This window comes from Salmo salar, unplaced genomic scaffold, assembly GCF_965601325.2.
Source record: "Salmo salar unplaced genomic scaffold, fSalSal1 ptg000005l, whole genome shotgun sequence".
Classification (NCBI taxonomy): Eukaryota; Metazoa; Chordata; class Actinopteri; order Salmoniformes; family Salmonidae; genus Salmo; species Salmo salar.
In genome coordinates, this window is record NW_027675309.1 from 41,246 (window position 1) to 49,111 (window position 7,866).

A 7,866-nucleotide genomic window follows, 5' to 3' on the forward strand; every position below is an offset into this window, starting at 1 on the left:
TGGTGAAGGCTAAACTTGCTGGGTGTCTAAATAGCTAGCCCGTGATGGCTGGGCTATGTACTTAGAATATTGCAAAATGTGCTTTCACCAAAAAGCTATTTTAAAATCGGACACATCGAGTGCATAGAGGAGTTCTGTATCTATAATTCTTAAAATAATTGTTATGCTTTTTGTGAACGTTTATTGTGAGTAATTTAGTAAATTGTTAGTAAATTCCCCGGAAGTTTGCGGGGGGTATGCTAGTTCTGAACGTCACATGCTAATGTAAAAAGCTGTTTTTTGATATAAATATGAACTTGATTGAACAAAACATGCATTTATTGTATAACATAATGTCCTAGGTTGTCATCTGATGAAGATCATCAAAGGTTAGTGCTGCATTTAGCTGTGGTTTGGGTTTATGTGACATTATAAGCTAGCTTGAAAAATGGGTGTCTGATTATTTCTGGCTGGGTACTCTGCTGACATAATCTAATGTTTTGCTTTCGTTGTAAAGCCTTTTTGAAATCGGACAGTGTGGTTAGATTAACGAAAGTCTTGTCTTTAAATAGCTGTAAAATAGTCATATGTTTGAGAAATTGAAGGAATAGCATTTCTAAGGTATTTGAAAATCGCGCCACAGCTGGCTGTTACGTAGGTGGGACGATTTGGTGCCACCTAGCCCAGAACTCTGCAACTCAGGAACATTCACTGTCTTCTTGGTAATCAACTCCAGTGTAGATTTGGCCTTGTGTTTTAGATTATTGTCTGCTGATAGGTGAATTCATCTCCCAGCGTCTGGTAGAACGCTGGATTTTTCCTTTGCTTAGCTTTATTCCATTTCTTTTTATCCTGGAAAACTCCCCAATCATTAAGGATTATAAGCATACCCATAACATGATCCACCCACCACTATGCTTGAAAATATGGAGAGCGGTACCCGTTAAGGTTTTGTGTTGAATTTGCCCCAAACATATTTTGAATTCAGGACAATTTGAATTGCTTTGCCACAGTTTTTGCAGTATTACTTCAGTGCCTTGTTGAAAACAGGATGCATGTTTTGGAATATTTGTATTATGTACAGGCTTCCTTCTTTTCACTCTGTGGAGTTACTGCAATGATGTTGATTGATCCTCAGCTTTCTCCTATCACAGCCATTACACTTTGTAACTGCTTTAATGTCACCATTGGCCTCATGGTGAAATCCCTGAGCGGTTTCCTTCCTTTCCGGCAACTGAGTTAGGAAGAACGCCTGTATCTTTGTAGTGACTGTGTGTATTGATACAGCATCCAAAGTGTAATAACCTAAATAACTTAACCATGCTCAAAGGGATATTCAATGTCTTTTTTCACCCTTTTTTTCATCTACCAGTAGGTGCCCTTTTATGCGAGGCATTGGAAAACCTCCCTGGTCTTTGTGATTGCATCTGTGTTCACTGCTCGACTGAGGGACCTTACAGATAATTGTATGTGTGGAGTACAGAGATGAGACAGTCATTAAAGAAGCCCCCCAATTCATGCACCAGACCCATTGAATCTCTTCCTAGTGGAGAGGCTACACAGGCAGCATGCGTAACTAAGTTAACTCAGTGTGGACCACAGTGACAATACATAGCCAGCGGTTGTTCTTTCCTTTAAATGTCTTGCACCCCCTGCAATCATCCAGCTATGTTTGTGTCACCCTCATAGGTTTGTCCTGGAAGTTGGGACAGAGGAAGGCCTAGACGCATCATCACATCACATGCCATCTGGGCTATATTTTGCCCTGTCGTTGATGACACTTCGTAGAGTCCCAGGAATTCTTCCTTTGGTTGTAGATCTGCATCTACAAAGAGTCAAACATATTGACTTCAGATCAACTCCTGATATACCCTGGCTGGATTCAAACATATTGACTCCTGATCAACTCCTGATCTATCCTGGGTGGATTCAAACATATTGACTCCTGATCAACTCCTGATATATCCTGGGTGGATTCAAACATATTGACTCCTGATCAACTCCTGATATATCCTGGGTGGATTCAAACATATTGACTCCTGATCAACTCCTGATGTATCCTGGGTGGATTCAAACATATTGACTCCTGATCAACTCCTGATATATCCTGTGTGGATTCAAACATATTGACTCCTGATCAACTCCTGATATATCCTGGGTGGATTCAAACATATAGAATAATGATCAACTCCTGGTATATCCTGGGTTCCATCAATGATACGTGCGAACTGGAACACTGGCATTGATGAACCGATCCTGTAGGTTCATGCTCTACAACATTCGCAGAGTACGACCCTGCCTCACACAGGAAGCGGCGCAGGTCCTAATCCAGGCACTTGTCATCTCCCGTCTGGATTACTGCAACTCGCTGTTGGCTGGGCTCCCTGCCTGTGCCATTAAACCCCTACAACTCATCCAGAACGCCGCAGCCCGTCTGGTGTTCAACCTTCCCAAGTTCTCTCACGTCACCCCGCTCCTCCGCTCTCTCCACTGGCTTCCAGTTGAAGCTCGCATCCGCTACAAGACCATGGTGATTGCCTACGGAGCTGTGAAGGGAACGGCACCTCCATACCTTCAGGCTCTGATCAGGCCCTACACCCAAACAAGGGCACTGCGTTCATCCACCACTGGCCTGCTGGCCCCCCTACCTCTGAGGAAGCACAGTTCCCGCTCAGCCCAGTCAAAACTGTTTGCTGCTCTGGCACCCCAATGGTGGAACAAGCTCCCTCACGACGCCAGGACAGCGGAGTCAATCACCACCTTCCGGAGACACCTGAAACCCCACCTCTTTAAGGAATATCTAGGATAGGATAAAGTAATCCTTCTAACCCCCCCCCCCCCCCCTTAAAAGATTTAGATGCACTATTGTAAAGTGGTTGTTCCACTGGATATCATAAGGTGAATGCACCATTTTGTAAGTCGCTCTGGATAAGAGCGTCTGCTAAATGACTTAAATGTAATGTAATGTAATGTTGTTTCCGACACAATTTCTTTGACGATTGTATTGCCCACCAGCTTCAAAATGTAGTTTTGCCTTTGGGGACTGGTGAAATCAAAGTGACCTTTCAGCCAGGTGGTCAGCTCTGCATCGCCCTCTGCCTTGTACTTTAGAAGCTGGCTGAAATTCCCACTCTCCTTATCAACGCCTCGAAAAGCCTGACTTCACACCCCCAACAATCTTCATCAGATTTCTCCTCGCTTGTTGCTGCTGTCTTTCATGCTCACGTAAAAGTTGCACATTAACAGGCTTTGGCTCCTGAATCTGAGTCATCACAGCTCATTTATGACACTGCCTGTCTTTATGAGCACTACATTTCTCCAGTGCCTTCCTCCAATTTTGAAAGCCAGTCTTGACAAAAGCTGAATCTACTTTTGATGCAAGCTTAGACTTTGTGTTGCAAGGTACACTGCTCAAAAAAATAAAGGGAACACTTAAACAACACAATGTAACTCCAAGTCAATCACACTTCTGTGAAATCAAACTGTCCACTTAGGAAGCAACACTGATTGACAATACATTTCACATGCTGTTGTGCAAATGGTATAGACAACAGGTGGAAATTATAGGCAATTAGCAAGACACCCCCAATAAAGGAGTGGTTCTGCAGGTGGTGACCAGAGACCACTTCTCAGTTCCTATGCTTCCTGGCTGATGTTTTGGTCACTTTTGAATGCTGGCGGTGCTTTCACTCTAGTGGTAGCATGAGACGGAGTCTACAGCCCACACAATTGGCTCAGGTAGTGCAGCTCATCTAGGATGGCACATCAATGCGAGCTGTGGCAAGAAGGTTTGCTGTGTCTGTCAGCGTAGTGTCCAGAGCATGGAGGCGCTACCAGGAGACAGGCCAGTATATTAGGAGACGTGGAGGAGGCCGTAGGAGGGCAACAACCCAGCAGCAGGACAGCTACCTCCGCCTTTGTGCAAGGAGGAGCAGGAGGAGCACTGCCAGAGCCCTGCAAAATGACCTCCAGCAGGCCACTAATGTGCATGTGTCTGCTCAAACGGTCAGAAACAGACTCCATGAGGGTGGTATGAGGGCCCGACGTCCACAGTTGGGGGTTGTGCTTACAGCCCAACACCGTGCAGGACGTTTGGTATTTGCCAGAGAACACCAAGATTGGCAAATTCGCCACTGGCGCCCTGTGCTCTTCACAGATGAAAGCAGGTTCACACTGAGCACATGTGACAGACATGACAGAGTCTGGAGACGCCGTAGAGAACGTTCTGCTGCCTGCAACATCCTCCAGCATGACCGGTTTGGCAGTGGGTCAGTCATGGTGTGGGGTGGCATTTCTTTGGGGGCCCTCCACGTGCTCGCCAGAGGTAGCCTGATTGCCATTAGGTACCGAAATGAGATCCTCAGACCCTTTGTGAGACCATATGCTGGTGCGGTTGGCCCTGGGTTCCTCCTAATGCAAGACAATGCTAGACCTCATGTGGCTGGAGTGTGTCAGCAGTTCCTGCAAGAGGAAGGCATTGATGCTATGGACTGGCCCGCCCGTTCCCCAGACCTGAATCCAATTGAGCACCTCTCGGACATCATGTCTCGCTCCATCCACCAACGCCACATTGCACCAGAGACTGTCCAGGAGTTGGCGGATGCTTTAGTCCAGGTCTGGGAGGAGATCCCTCAGGAGACCATCCACCACCTCATCAGGAGCATGCCCAGGCGTTGTAGGGAGGTCATACAGGCACGTGGAGGCCACACACACTACTGAGCCTCATTTTGACTTGTTTTAAGGACATTACATCAAAGTTGGATCCGCCTGTAGTGTGGTTTTCCACTTTAATTTTGAGTGTGACTCCAAATCCAGACCTCCATGGGTTGATAAATTGGATTTCCATTGATTATTTTTGTGTGATTTTGTTGTCAGCACATTCAACTATGTAAAGAAAAAAGCACAATAGAAACAGATGACCCCGTTTAAGGAGGGTCTGTAATGGATACCAGTATAATCTTTATACCATTACTCCTGAAAGTAGAGTGTCCTATTTGACAGGGTTGTAATGGAGACAAGTATAATCTTTAAACCATTTCCCCTGAAAGCAGAGATTCCTATTTGACAGGTCTGTAATGGAGACCAGTATAATCTTTATACCATTACTCCTGAGAGTAGAGTGTCCTATTTGACAGGGTTGTAATGGAGACAAGTATAATCTTTAAACCATTTCCCCTGAAAGCAGAGATTCCTATTTGACAGGTTTGTAATGGAGACAAGTATAATCTTTATACCATTACTCCTGAAAGTAGAGTGTCCTATTTGACAAGGTTGTAATGGAGACCAGTATAATCGTTATACCATTACTCCTGAAACTAGAGTGTCCTATTTGACAGGGTTGGACTAGGTATGACATTCACATTTGGCTGATTTGGTCCAAGCTCCTCCCCTCCCTGTCCTGCACCTTCATATCTCTCTCTCTCTCTCTCTCTCTCTCTCTCTCTCTCTCTCTCTCTCTCTCTCTCTCTCTCAAACTCTCTCTCTCTGCTTGAATGTATTATCTGAAACACACGAGGAGCCATACTTAGAGGAATATCTCAGTTTAAATTAACATTAGGATTAGACTGTTGTGATGTCATTATTCAGTCTTAACCATCAATATTTGCTCCTTTTCTCCCTCACCTCCATGTCACCTGTTCTCCCTGTCCTGTCACCATCCTCATGCTCTCTCTCTCCCTGTCCTGTCACCATCCTCATGCTCTCTCTCTCCCTGTCCTGTCACCATCCTCATGCTCTCTCTCTCTCACTGCCCTGTCAGCATCCTCATGCTCTCTCTCTCTCACTGCCCTGTCAGCATCCTCATGCTCTCTCTCTCCCTGCCCTGTCACCATCCTCATGCTCTCTCTCTCTCTGTCCTGTCACCATCCTCATGCTCTCTCTCTCCCTGTCCTGTCACCATCCTCATGCTCTCTCTCTCTCTGTCCTGTCACCATCCTCATGCTCTCTCTCTCTCTGTCCTGTCACCATCCTCATGCTCTCTCTATCCCTGTCCTGTCACCATCCTCATGCTCTCTCTCTCTCCCTGTCCTGTCACCATCCTCATGCTCTCTCTCTCTCTGTCCTGTCACCATCCTCATGCTCTCTCTCTCCCTGTCCTGTCACCATCCTCATGCTCTCTCTCTCTCTGTCCTGTCACCATCCTCATGCTCTCTCTCTCTCTGTTCTGTCACCATCCTCATGCTCTCTCTCTCCCTGTCCTGTCACCATCCTCATGCTCTCTCTCTCTCTGTTCTGTCACCATCCTCATGCTCTCTCTCTATCCCTGTCCTGTCACCATCCTCATGCTCTCTCTCTCTCACTGCCCTGTCACCATCCTCATGCTCTCTCTCTCCCTGTCCTGTCACCATCCTCATGCTCTCTCTCTCCCTGTCCTGTCACCATCCTCATGCTCTCTCTCTCCCTGTCCTGTCACCATCCTCATGCTCTCTCTCTCTCTGTCCTGTCACCATCCTCATGCTCTCTCTCTCTCTGTTCTGTCACCATCCTCGTGCTCTCTCTATCCCTGTCCTGTCACCATCCTCATGCTCTCTCTCTCTCCCTGTCCTGTCACCATCCTCATGCTCTCTCTCTCTCCCTGTCCTGTCACCATCCTCATGCTCTCTCTCTCTGTTCTGTCACCATCCTCATGCTCTCTCTCTCCCTGTCCTGTCACCATCCTCATGCTCTCTCTCCCTGTCCTGTCACCATCCTCATGCTCTCTCTCTCCCTGTCCTGTCACCATCCTCATGCTCTCTCTCTCCCTGCCCTGTCACCATCCTCATGCTCTCTCTCTCCCTCTCTCTCTTTTCTCTGAACGCACCAGAGTGAACATGAAATAATTATTATCAGTAAACAAGTGGTGTTTCTTGCCATGATGTGGAATGGATTACTAACCATTTCTAATCTGAACGGCAATTATTATTATATCAAGAAAAATTGACTCATCTCTTGTTCTACTGTGGACTTCTATCATCTGACAGGTGATTATTATAGAAACGTTGAGTCATCTCTTGTTCTACTAAACTGATGAAGGTCACTGCCACCCTTCCTCTTCCTCATGATGACATCACTGTGAATGAAAGCTGACTGTAATAAAACTGATTTCACTTTAATCAAACAAACACTAATAATGCTATTTATCATAAGGAAGTACAGCTATACAGTATCCTATACAGTACAGCGATACAGTATACTATACAGTACAGTTATACAGTATACTATAGAGTACAGTTATACAGTACAGCTATACAGTACACTATACAGTATACTATACAGTACAGTTATACAGAACAGCTATACAGTATACTATAGAGTACAGTTATACAGTACAGCTATACAGTATCCTATACAGTACAGTTATACAGAACAGCTATACAGTATACTATAGGAATATGTAATAAATTAAAGCTACTACTGTCTACATAAATTACAGATGCAGCACAACATAAATGATTGACACTTTACTCAGACTTCACCTGGGCTTTCTGACCAATAGAACGTAATAAAGACATTAACGTTAGTTGAATACGTCCGTGAGCACCATTGTTGGTCGCTGGGTGAATGTGTGGATAATTAACGTTCCAGGTAACTTAGCTATGATAGCTAACGTTAGTGGTCGCTAGGTGAATGTGTGGATAATTAACGTTCCAGGTAACTTAGCTATGATAGGTAACTTTAGTGATGGTTGATTGATTAGCACTCGCAAATCGGTCCATTTTCACAAAAAACGTTTGTTTCCACTCCATGCAATTACTGACACTTTTTAGCAAAATATTATTTATTTCCACAATTACAGTTCCAGCGCAAAATGACGTGTTGATGTTAAAACATCACAATCGGCAGTGATATAGCCTACGTAACACTCGTATTACATTCTAGTTTTACACTTTCTAATACATTTGAAAGTAA